Source organism: Toxotes jaculatrix, chromosome 21, assembly GCF_017976425.1.
Source record: "Toxotes jaculatrix isolate fToxJac2 chromosome 21, fToxJac2.pri, whole genome shotgun sequence".
NCBI lineage: Eukaryota > Metazoa > Chordata > Actinopteri > Toxotidae > Toxotes > Toxotes jaculatrix.
In genome coordinates this window covers 311,558-324,665 of record NC_054414.1, presented here as the reverse complement: position 1 = coordinate 324,665, position 13,108 = coordinate 311,558, and the positions used below count along the sequence as shown (strand labels likewise).

The 13,108-nt window shown below is 44.3% G+C and overlaps 1 pseudogene; it reads right to left on the bottom strand.

Annotated features, from left to right (window-relative positions):
- Positions 1 to 2,714: 2,714 nt before the first annotated feature.
- Positions 2,715 to 6,907, bottom strand: LOC121175566 (annotated as a pseudogene).
- Between the last annotated feature and the right edge of the window lie 6,201 nt (positions 6,908 to 13,108).

Sequence of the window (13,108 nt, the reverse complement as noted above, 5' to 3'; positions counted from 1 at the left end):
TTGTAGCAGACTGGGGATGGAGGCTTGTGTCAGGGAGTTGTTAAAAATCCTCGTCAGGACCCCTGACAGCTTGTCTGCGCAAGCCTTTAGTACTTTGCCAAGTGCTCCAGCTGGTCCAGCTGCTTTGCTAGGGTTCACCGTCTTTAATACACGTCTCACCTGGTGTTGTTGTAGAGTGAGAGTGTGGGGCGTGGTGGACTGTGGATGCAGTGTGATTGTTTTCGGAGTGGTGGTCTCGAAGCAAGCAAAGAAACAGTTCAGTTCCTCTGTCAACTCTGCACTGGCAGAGTGCTGACCCCTTGACCCCTTGAATGTTGACAGGAGTCGCTGTAGCCTTGGTCTTCCTCAAGTTCACCACCAGTACTTTTGTCTTCATCACATTGAGCTGCTGGTGGTTTATCTTGCTCCATGTGACAAAGTTGTCCACAACCATCCTGTACTCACTCTCATCACCACCTGAAATACATCCTACTACTGCAGAGTCGTCAGAAAACTTCTGAAGGTGGCAGGTCTCTGTGCAGTAGCTGAAGTCTGTGGTGTAGAGAGTAAAGAGGAAAGGAGAGAGGACGGTCCCCTGCGGAGCCCTGGTGTTGCTGACCCCTTTGTCTGACGTACAGCATTGCAAGCGCACATACTATGGTCTGCCAGTCAGGTAGTCCACAATCCAGGACACCAGTGGGGCATCTACCTGCATCGTCGTCAGCTTCTCACCCAGCAGAGTCGGCCTGATGGTGTCAAACGCACTGGAGAAATCAAAAAACATGATTCTCACAGCGCTCGCCGGCTTGTCCAGGCGGTTGTAGACTGTTGAGCAGGTAGATGATGGCGTCGTCCACTCTGAGATGGGGCTGGTAGGCAAATTGAAGGGGGTCCATCAATGGTTGGACCATAGGCCAGAGCTGCTCCAGGATGAGTCTCTCCAGAGTCTTCATGATGTGTGACGTCAGTGCAACAGGCCTGTAATCCCTGAGGTCGCTTCGGTACAGGGACAAGGCATGACGTCTTCCACAGCATTGGGACCCTCTGAAGACTGAGTCTCATGTTGAAGACATAATGAAAAACTCCACATAGCTGGAGGGCACAGGTCTTTAGGGCCCCATGGGCACGCCATTTGGGCCTGCAGACTTGCCTGCATGGAGTCTGTTCAGTTGTCTTCTCACCTGGTCAGCAGTCAAGCTCAGTGTGGGTGAGTCAGGTGGGGGAGGGGTGTATGTGCTTCCTTGATGTGCTTCCTCTGACTCTGGGCCAGCGCCATCAGCTCGTCCATCTTATTCGCGAGGGATCTCACGTTCCCCATGATGATCGAGGGGAGACAAGGCTTAAAACTTCTCCTTTGATGTTTCAGAGCCTCCCTCTTCCCCTGTAACTTTTTGTTTCCTCTGCATCCCCGGTGTGTCTTTTGCCAAATTTCAGATATCCTCTCGCCTAGTCAATGAAAAAGCCGGCTTGAGGTTGATCAGCTGATCCCTGCTGTAAACAATGCGGGCCGTGTGGAGTTGTTGCGTCGCTACGCTGAAAAAAAGTTGCGCTACGACAAACAAAAGCCCCAAAAATCTCACCACCCACATGATTTTCTGTAGTAAAAAAAAGAGTAAGCTAACATGTTAAAGAAAAATATTGGAAAGTAACGAAAAGATAAGAAAAATGTAGAAAGAAGTGAAAGAAAATTGGTTATGAAACCAGGTGAAGTCATGGGAGTCAGAGACAGCTTTTTCAGCTAAAATCCCATTACAGTGGGGATACCCTCCCCCTGCTGTTCAGACCAGCTATGTCCACATATAACAAGCGCCTTACTAGTCATTTAGGACCAAAAAGCTAATTTAAGAAAGGATGCAAAAATTTAGTGAGATAGTTATGTGTGTAAAAAACCTATTCAGTACATCGCTATGGGTCTGTTAACTTTCACTGGTTTTCACCATCAGAACAATACCACTGACCTTGTGTTCACACAGAAGTCCATCATTTGTTTGCACCCAATTAACTCAACATGTTAATCAAGCAGGAACAGTCGACCTGGACTAATCAGATCTGCATGGTGTGTTCACAACACTGTATGATGTCATTTTGTGAACAGTTCACTATAAGTCAGGCTTCCAGTTCTCCTACAACAGGTTATCTGTCTGGTTAATACAACTACTCTATTTTCTACTAACTGTATTTGAAGTACTGCAGGATTAAAGTAATAACTGCTTGTCAACATTGTAGATGAGAGATTGCTCGTTACCTAAATGGCACGTGGCAGGTGACTGTTAATGCGCACAAATAACAGACTGAGAGGCGAAGCCAGATAACATGATTCGCTTGTTTGTTGCATTGAAGCTGCAGCACATCACAGAAATACAGCTGATCTGCACCAAGACAGAAAGGTGCTCTGTGATTTTTAACAGCAACCACATTTCCAAGTCCAACAGTTATAGTAGAGAGGTTACAACCGTGCATAATGATATTTCATTAGTATATCGGTTTATGAGTATTTCAGGAGTACTGATCTGGTCTTGCTCTTTGAATTATAAACAAACCCCTCCATAGACTGTGTGGTCTTTGGAGGTCACTCAGTGCCAATTCAACATTATTACTCTCAATTGTGAAAACACTTCTTAATCACATAAGACCTACTTAATTTACCCAATAAGAAGATACCAGCTAAGTGTTCTGATAGGTTAGGGAGAGTGTCTATCGCGTCACTTGACCAATGGGATTTGAAAAGGTGCAGCAAGGAGGAATAAGGAGCTTTTAGGATATTATGTCAAAATGGCACACAATGTAAACATGCTGTTTGTAACAACGTAAGGTATCATATACTGTTGAACCTTTTCTGTAAGTTAAACCTACAGTGTAAACTAATTAGAGGAAGAGGCCCATTTTGGGAATGTTGTGGAATTAGTGGGAGGGTGAAGGGTGTGGTTGGGTGGGGCTTATCTAGCCCTCCCTTGCAGTGACCCGCGGCTCAGCCAGTGAACTGTGGATGATGCTGCTGATGGACTCCACCCCCTCTCCCTACCAAGGTACGGTGGTTGCCCTCGATGCCATGGACCAACACCTTGTCATCACATACCTGACAGAAAACACAGACAGGGCTTATTCAGCGTTTAAGTAGAGAGGAATTCAAAGAGTTTGTTTGTCACATACACAAGTATGTGTATGTGGGCTGGCATATTGAAGGGATGTGCTGAAGGCTAATGTGCAATAATAACAAGCACAATAGGGCTAAAAATAAAAAATAAGGATGAGGGTGAAAGTTTGAGTTTTCAATTCCAGTGGACAAACAGAGAGAAATGAAGATCAGCACACGTAGCAATGGTGAGAGAACAAATGCAGCAGTAAATGTATTTTATTTTGGAAAAAAACACATAAGAAATACCTTGACACTCAAAGACTCTACAATTTGAAAATCAGTAAAGCATAAAACACAGTATCTTCACCAAGTTACACACAACAATGTTGTCAAAAAAAGACTTTTTTCCTTCTGGATATCTGATAGTCTCTGATGATATCTGATGATATGTGAATTCATAAAATGAGCTAAACTTAAAATAGTTTGGCAAAATAATCTTAACCAGTACACGTCACTTCATTGAGCTTGTTGTCAGTTCCCAGGTCTTGTTTGTACTCGCTGCTGGTTTTGGCCCGCAGCAGTGTCACGTTGCCATGGTATTTTGTGGCGAGCACATAGCTATCAGCAGCCTTTAGTTTGTAGTAGAAGGTGGTGGCAACAAAGTGCAGCGAGTCTCGGCTAATGTTCTTGTGGCTGGAGGTGATTAGGTCCACCGTCACGTTGACATGGGCCTCCAGGTCTGATAGCGAGAGAAGAGTCTCCAGAAGCTGCAGAGTAAGAGGAAAGAGCCAGAGGCAATTTGGATGAAGAACATTAATTTATAAATGTTCATTAATTTATAAAGTGATATAATATTTATATAGTGATGATAAAGACCACAGAACAGGATATAAACAAGGACAGATGGCTGGCCTCACTCCCATCTACTTGTATGACTCTTCTTATAATATCCTATTGATCTTTATTTTGCCATTATAGTTTTGAGCTGTTGTACATTCAAACCCAAAACTAATTGAAATGCCTGGCTTTTGATGTTTTACACGATAACTATTACACTGATAAAGCACCTGGAGGTGTTCAAAGCAGATGAAAATTTTCAGTGAGCGACTGTGTGTGTGTGCACCTGTTGGAGACTGTTTACCTTATTGTACTCGATGCCGGTGAACTGCTGGATGTAGGCGCACAGGGTTTCGTGTCAGCTTGGCTCTGTAGCTCTGGAAACCAAACACTGAGTTGACTGAGTGAATTTGACATCATCATCAACCTACAGTTACTTAAAATCTCATCATTAAATGCATACATATTCACCTTTTAATTTCTTCTGTGTTGGAACAACAAATCAAATTGTTGATACTTTCACTGACTTTTGTGTGCATGTGAGTGTATTGGGGGTTTTTTGCCCTCTCACCTGTGTGTACGCTGCCACATAGGAGTGTGATCCATCAAAAAGAAAGAGGTACTCCACAGACTGGCTCTGGGTCTGCAGCTGAGAGCACATTTCAAATGCCACGCAGGCACCAAAGGAGTAGCCATTGATTCGATATGGGCCCTCCAGCTGAACCTGTCTGATGCAGGTCACATAGCAGGCCGCCAGGGACTGGATGTGCTGTCCAGAGCAGCAGCTGGGGGAAAAGGGACAAACTCAGGTGAGCCTAGTTGGATGTCATGTGATCATCGTTCACTCAAGGAAACACTCAAGCTAAGTTTTTTTGTATCCAAGGAGGGAGCCATTCAGATAGCGAAGGGTGGCCTAGCTCCTTATTAACATATTAACATCTGCCACAGGTAAAAAACTATAGAGACTCTACTCTCAGATTTGTTGTATCTATCCTGAGTGGTTTGAACACACTTATTAAGGGTTAATTTGGACAACAGTGTTTGGTAAATAAGTCTAAATGGGTGTTTGTGACCACAGTACCTTTCATGCACTGCAGGCCATAACAAGGCACACTGAGCTTGGAGGCAAGCGTCTTGAAGGCCCTCAATAGGAGCCCTCAATAGGATTGACCAGGAAAAGTGGCCTCTCCTGGCTCTGAATCTTGTTGAGTGGTGTCACTGTGAGGCCGCTGGGGTTGACTAATAGCTGGGTCAGATCTGACTCCAACAAAACGAGGACGCCATCTCTCTTCGATGTAGCACGGTGAGATTCTGCACAGTTGGAAGTAGCAAAGACAAAAAATGTGCATTCTTTCTGTTCTAAATATTATCCAGGCTGCATCTGTCAAAGCAGAAAGTTTCCAAGATGGTCCCTTCAGTAAAGTCGGTATTATTAAGCTTGTAAGCAAGCTCTTAATAATACCATTTCATCCTCCTGGCTTGTTATTGGCCAGCTCTCGCAGCTTGCTGATGGTGAGCTTTCAGATCTCTCTCATGGCCATGACAATATCGTAGTCACACTCTGGCAAATCTCCACACCCATCAAGGAGTCCAATCCCAGGTCAGCCAACGAGGCGTCAGTGTTCAGGCTGTTCATATCACGCACACACAGACAAACAGTAGGTTTGCATCTGCTGAGAAGACAGCAGAAAACATCACCCTTAATTTTAAATTAATGATCCCAAATTAAATTTGCCTTAAATGTTGTTTTTACCCTCATGCTAGTCAACCTCTATGTGTCCAGGAAGTATTAGAAAATAATCCTGGCAACAAATCAGGATTTTTGAATGTCAGATTCTTTTTCACAATTTCCTGCTTTTGATGCTGACCCTGCCATTTCTGGAGTAAGTGAAGTATTAAGATTTAAACACGTTGATCACGCACTTTATATTCAAAGAAGATGAAACTGCAAACTTCACTGGGACTGCAATGCTCTGAAGGTGTATCACTTCTTTTGAGAAGAAATTTGTTAAAATAATGAGGACAGTTTGTCACACAGAACTTCAAGTGGTCTTAGTGTAATTTGTCCCCTCAAATTAGCTAAGGCTAAACCCACAAGTTTGCTACATGTTCTTTCTTGGTGCTTGTTAGGTTTTAACAGTGGCAGTTTTTGGCACGGGCGAACTGGGCAGCCGCCCGGGGCAGCATCACATGGGGGGCGGCACAAGCAGCTGCAGCTGCAGGTGCCCTTGCTTGCTGAGAAGGTGCCGTGCTCAGAAGCTGTGTGAGGAGGGGAAAGAGGAGGGGGGCGCGGGGGACAGTTCACCTCTGGGTCTCCAGACAAGCAGTGAAGAACAGATGAGAGGAGGCAAGAAAAAGCAAATGCGGCTGAAGATAAAGAACTTGGAGGGACGTCACAAAGAAGAGAAGGGCTCAGGTTTTAAGGAGTGTCAGAGGAAAGGTTTAATTAATTGTTCACAGGCACAAGCATTTTTCATTGTTCATTAAAAAAAGAAAATTTAAAGTTTTCATATGAAAATGTATAGTTTTTGTCTTCATTCATGGATTATGTAAAACTACTGATACAGAATGATACAGATTTTCAGATATTCTTTACAATGATGTTTAAAGGACAGAAATGTGAATATTTTTGAATTAAAAGGCCCCAGCCCAAGCCTCCCTCTGTCGGGGTTTTGCTTTTATACCCTTCCTCTTCAGGCTGGCCATCACTACTAGGCCCCAGCCCAGGCTTCCCTCTATCTGCTTCAACAAATAATATTTGCTTTGCTTTTGAAAGGAGAAACATCCAGAGTTATATATTACTTTATGTTTTGTAGTTGATAAAAGTCTAATAAGTGTTTGAGGGTATAGTCTATGAGGCAACTCAAGCTGGTATGAATTCAAACTCTACTGAACTCTGTTTCAATCAACACCTTTTTCTCCTCACCCAGTCTTTTTTGTCACCCTTCCATGTCTTCTTCTCCTCCTCTTCTTCACCAACACTGTCCAGGCAGCATGCAGACAGAACTGAGTCATGGCGAACCTGAGGCCAGTGTCTCCCGTTACTTTATCTCCAGAGTCAGGACCTTAGGTACACATAAATGATGACTTTTGGGCCAGATCATGGTTCAGTAGCACATTTTTCCATTTCTGGGCAAGCAACTGCATAGTGGTTCAAAATACTTTTTTGAGTTCAGTGTGTTTATGTGGGTCATAGCTGTGCAGAGCATTTGCTGCATGCTGTGGACGCTCTGTTAGTATTATTATTTTCAGTCGCACAGTCACTGATCCAAAATGTTCAGTAGTTACAATAGAGCCTCATTGACCGTGGCTGAATTTGTGGGCCATGTGCCCACAAATGCTTTGAGATCAGACAGGTTTGATTTAAAACAAATGCACACAGGGTCGGGAAGCAACCTACAAGGGTACTGTTTTAGTTTGATATGATCAATCTACTCAGCTGATTGTCAACAGCCCCACCCCCTTATTTACTGTTTCTAGTTGATGATAATGACACTGGCAGATTTAGCACTTGAAATTTACAAAGGTAGGCAAAAGAAAACACTTCATTTCTAGCTGGTGACCAACAGTTTTTACAGCTGAAATTATACCTGTTGCTATCAGATCCTATCAGCTACCAGTTAGTCCTAGAATTACAAGTATGATAAGGAAAAAGTCCTTTTTTTAACATAACATAACCTGATTTCAAACAGTATTTACATTTTCACTTTTAGGATGAGAACTATCTGATGTCTTTGAATTTGCTGGGGCTGCTTGAATGTAAGCTTTCCCAAATTCAATAAAGACAGGGACTTTCACTTAAGTGAAAGCAGTGGGCAGGAGAATGAATGGCAGAAGGCATGAAGATCCAGACAGGAAAGCCAGGTACACACACACAGAGCAGAAGGTGGTCTCCACTCCACACTGCGCAGTGGTGGCATGACAATTAGGCCTCTTGCTGCAGTTCACAGCCCGTTTCTAATTATGTCATTTATCATTATGTCATGTGTAACTCACAAGATTAGGCAAAAACACATATTTGCCTGGTGATTTTATCCATTAACACTTTCTCAATTTTTCTTCAGAAACTTTATTGGAACACAGTGTATGTTGTATCTTCTTGTACTATGCTGAAAAAACATGCACTTAATACATTACATCTTTTAATCACAATCAACATGAGTGTATAGGAAAATAACGTAACAAATAAAAATTGTTTTTTGTTTTTTTTTGTTTATTTTGAAATTTTAATTGAAGGGGAAATGTGGGGAAACCGGAGCACCCGGAGTAAACCCACAGTAAAGGGGAAGGGAGTGTTGGGGTGGGGTATGGGAGTGTCAATTTGAAGCATAAGACATGGTTTTAGGGTTGGGGTTAATGGAGGGGTAATTATTCTTCACAGTGGCTCTTGATGCACCACTGGAAGGGTTTTGTTAAAGCTGAGAAGAACCTGGCAACTCGGGACTTCCTCTTTTGGGATGGGCCAAGGAGGGCACTCAGATGGATCTTTAGAGACTTTACAACAGCATCTTCAAAAGATGTGTCTTTTGATGACATTGCAGCCTCTAGTAGTTCCTCTAGAGAGCCAAACTCCTTTAGGAGGTCTTTTGTCACAGCCTTGCCAATTTTCGTCGTATTCTTCGTGATTTTTTCGACTTTACTGTCACAGATGTCAATCTCGTCCAGTGTCTTGTTTGACAGTCGCTCAATGATGTTATTTTTATATACTGTATTTAAAAAATCTTTGTTTTTCCCTGATTTGACGGCAATCCTCAGGAAAAGAGAAGTGATGATTTGTTTTGTCATATCCTTTGATGGAGAAGAGGACTGATTAATTGATCCCTTACTTTGCTGTTGTTTGACTGACACTGAACTTTTGTAGGGGGCTGGTCTAGGCTCAGATGATGCAGCAGCATTGTCACTTGAAGCACCCACCACTGTGATCACAAGACTGCTGGAGCTTTCACTGTGTGAAGCTTCATCATCAAGTGATGCACAAACTGAGTGTGCTGAAGTATGACTGTCTCTGGCTTCAGGGGTCTCTGGCCTAATGGTCTTTTCTTCTGATGTGGTCAGCAGGTCTGTTTGTGCAGCATCAAGTGATGCACAAATTGACTGTGCAGACGTATGACTGTCGCTGGCTTCAGGGGACTCTGGCCTAATGGTCTTTTCTTCTGGTGTGGTCAGCATATCTGTTTGTGCAGCATCAAGGGATGCACAAACTGACTGTGCTGACGTATGACTGTCGCTGGCTTCAGGGGACTCTGGCCTAATGGTCTTTTCTTCTGGTGTGGTCAGCATATCTGTTTGTGCAGCATCAAGTGATGCACAAACTGACTGTGCTGACACCTCTGGCCTGATGGTATTTTCCTCTGATGTATTCAGTATGTCCTCTGGTGTATCAGTGATTAGGTCTGTGATGTCGGCTAGCGCTCCAGACACTTCCTCACTGTGACTTGCTATTACTGATGGCTCTTCTTCCATCCAAAGAAGCACCTGCTGCAGGAGCTTTGTCACCGCATCTTCTGTCATACCATACAGAACTTCAGGAGAAAAGTGAGTGGTATCCACCTTCCTCGTGTGTACCGAGATAACAGAGTCAGAGAGACATTTGGTCCCTGGAAGCAGGGGTATCTCATATGTCTGGGAGAGCATCAGATGATCATATATGTTTCTGGCGAGTCTATCTGAAAACTGTCTGATCTCGCCACTTGATTTAATTTGTTCCAGAGTTTTTCTGGTATGAGCTGCAGGTTTCTCAAGCTCTTGCAGTTTGTCAAACAAGCCACCAACCTCAGATGTAATGATGTCAGATGTAACAGAGTTCTTCTTTTTTTCCAAAGTCATTATTGTTATGCTCTCGGTCAAAATGGAAAGGTCAGCTTGGTCTGGAACATATCCAGGTGTCATGTCTTCAGCAGTCTCAACAGAACCCCTAGGCTCCATGTGACTGAGCTCACAGGACCCTGAATCCTGCTTCAGACTCACCGGGAACTCTGAGTCTTTTTTAGAAAACGTGCTCTTCAGCTCTGCCATTATTTTGCTTAGTTGCTTTTGGGCAAACCTGGTAAAGCGTTCTCTCTGGTTGGCACTGGTGGTAGCTTCTCTCGGTCTGGCATGTGCAGAGAAAAAGTCTCTCACCTTGTTTACAATTAACCTCACATTAAAATGAGGTGTTGGAAGAGTCAAGGCATTTTCCTCACTGCCAGAGTGAGAATAATGTAGGTCATCATAAACTGTGTGTATGATGTCCGATGCAGCCTCATGGATATTTAGATAAATGTGGGGAGGTAGGGACCTTTGGGCAGATGGGTAATGTAAGGTGGGTGTGGAACATAGGGGAGGTAGGGAACGTACACGGAGTGGGGTGCTTGGGTCGGGTTGGGTAGTTCCACCCTCCTCTGGCTGTCTCTGGGTAGTTCCACCCTCCTCTGCCAGGTCTGATATCTCACTGGACCATTTTATCAGAATCCCAGCCACAGCTTCAGAGGCTAAGGGAACAGAGATCTTTGATGTTATGCTCTGGGGTGATCCAGGGCTGTGTGAGCTTGGTTTTGTGACAGACTCCATACTGGTTGGGCGCCGGCACTTTCCCAGACACTGGGGGCTCAACGTATTCAAACATCTTGTCAGCCATTTGGAAAATTGAGCCACCATTTTGCTTAGGTTTGGGACGGGCATGGAGCCGCTCACATGATGTGGTAAGTTAACAGTTCCATAAATAGGGTCTATATGAGAACTCACTTTCCGGGACACTTCCGACTTTATAAGTTCTGCCAGCTCTTCAGCACTCTCACAATCTTCACGTGGGAGGTGAAGAGCATCGGCAACACTATCAGTGAGGAAGTCTCCCAAATGTGGGACCTCCAATGCCTTTGTAACATCCATCTGAGGTACTCTACCAAAGCCCTCTTCAGAAAGTTCCAGGAGTACTCTCAGAATGGATGTGCTAATAATTTGTGTTAATTCAGTACACAAGTCAGCCAGAATAGATCTTGTGTCTGCTTCGTTTACCACTTCAGCTATCATGTTCAACTGTATCTCAGATAATTGACTGAGATATTTCTCAATCACAGGCCGAAGATCCTCTTTTGTGATCACCGGCCTGCTAAGTGGGGATCCAGTTTGTGCCTGTTGTGACATTTTGCCTTGATTGTGGTCTTGATGATTCTACAAACCTTTGACAATTCTTGATGTCACTCTGAGTGGCTAAATCTTATGTGTAGATCTTCTTGTTACACTACAGTATAGTATATGTATACAGTATATGGCTAAATGCAGGTTTTACAATATATAGCTTCGACTGTGACGTCACTTTGGATAAGTGCGTCATCAAAGGCATCATCAAAGACACACCTGCACACTGTACACTGTTCGGGCGCGCGTGTGCACGAACAGTGCACGAACATCATCAAAGACACACGTGCACACTGTACACTGTTCGGGCGCACAGGCGCGCTGCAAGTCTTGGACAGATTAGATCAAACGTGACAGCCAAGGCTCAAATACATTTTATTTTTATTCATGTCCGGAGCTTAGTGGAAGCCCGCACAGTCTGCGCGCTCATGACGCTCAGGAATTAGAATGAACTGACAGTCCTCGCGAGGACAGTAATGATCAGGTGGTATTACACATTAGACTACAAGGTGGCAGTAATGGTTTATGTTATCTTGTGGACATTTAGGTTCTGGTAAGGAAGCTGGGTTGGTGGGATACAGGCAACGAGATAGGTGGCTAGAAAATAAAAGAATGAAAATGTCAAGTTAATGATGTAGTTATCGGCGTGGAGGATTAAAAAGGTCAGAGAAAGACTACTGAGGGAAACGGAGTTGACTCTGGAAGGTGCTATCAATATTTGCCGGGCGAGTGAGCTGTCCCAGATGCATGTGAGGACGTTTAGCCAGATCGCGGCCGGCGCACAGATGTAGACGGCGCAGCGGACGGACGGAGGAATGTTCAGCTCCAAACGCTGCGGGACGTAGCATAAGCCAAAACACCTCCCACAGGTCCAGAGACACACACTCCAAGTGAACCGGAATTGAGAAGATCTACACGTAAGATTAGAAAACCTGACAGGCTCAGTCTGTCATTAAGAGACTTAGTACAATGAGTGCACACAGAGACTTTGTGTGCACCAGTTTGTTTTTGTTTTTTCAGCAGATCTATTGGTTAGTTCATACAAGACATATTTTGAAAATGCATGTGTTACATCATCATGCTGAACAGAGTGTGAAATAATAACACATCTATGATTCACTGCTACTGTAAAGAAGTGAGGACTGCAATGATCAGGTGGTATTACACATTAGACTACAGGTACTCAGTGATATTCATGGTTTAATTTGGCTGAAAATGACTGCGCATGGGGGCGAGTTACTTTGTGTAGTCGTCAGGTTGAGGGCAGCACTTCTGCATTTCAGTGTGTGCACCCCTGTGTGGATGAAAGTTGGAGTGTGGGGCAGAGCAAGAGAATATGGACAGTATGTGGGAGAGGGGGAACGGATGTGTGTGTGTGTGTGTGTGTCTGCGGGCTGTGCGAGACCTCATCGAGCCCAGTGCATTTGGGAGAGTGGGGTGACTCGTTTCACCCTCTGACTCTGCTTCTCAAAGTACATTTTCCCTTTCTCACCTTTCTTCCTCTGTTCATCTCTTGTCATCAGCAAACTTCACATGACATTAAGATCGTGATCGTCCTTCCGCGTCATGGCGAAAAGTGAGTATCTTCAGTCTCTGATAGAAGAGGGATGAGGGCCGAGGATTTTGGAGAGTGGGAGAGACGACCATACGGACTGACAGACGAGCAGCAGCGAGGGCAGAGAGTGGAGCAAATGCTAAGACTCATTCACCCTGACAGTTTTTGTGGCACCAGTCAGGGGATCCACAAGACAAAGGGAGACTGACTTTGACCACTTGCACATAGGCTGCTCTCCTTGACCAGTTCTACCTCCTCTGTGCAGGCAGTGGGGGGGGGCTAGGAAGCCATTTAGCAGTCTGTTCTAGTCACAATACTGGTCCCTGAACCAGGACTTTTTTTTTGCAGACTTTGGTCTCTTTACCCAACATCTGAAGGAAGAATTTGTGGTGTTTTCACCTCTTACCGGAAATGTGTGGGTGTGTACACGTTACATCAGCCCCACCTCTTGAGCAGAGGCTTAATCACACAAACTGAAGAAAACACTGTGTACAGGGCTTTAACACAATTCTTCTGGTTTCCACAGCACACACTGCTTTTATCAT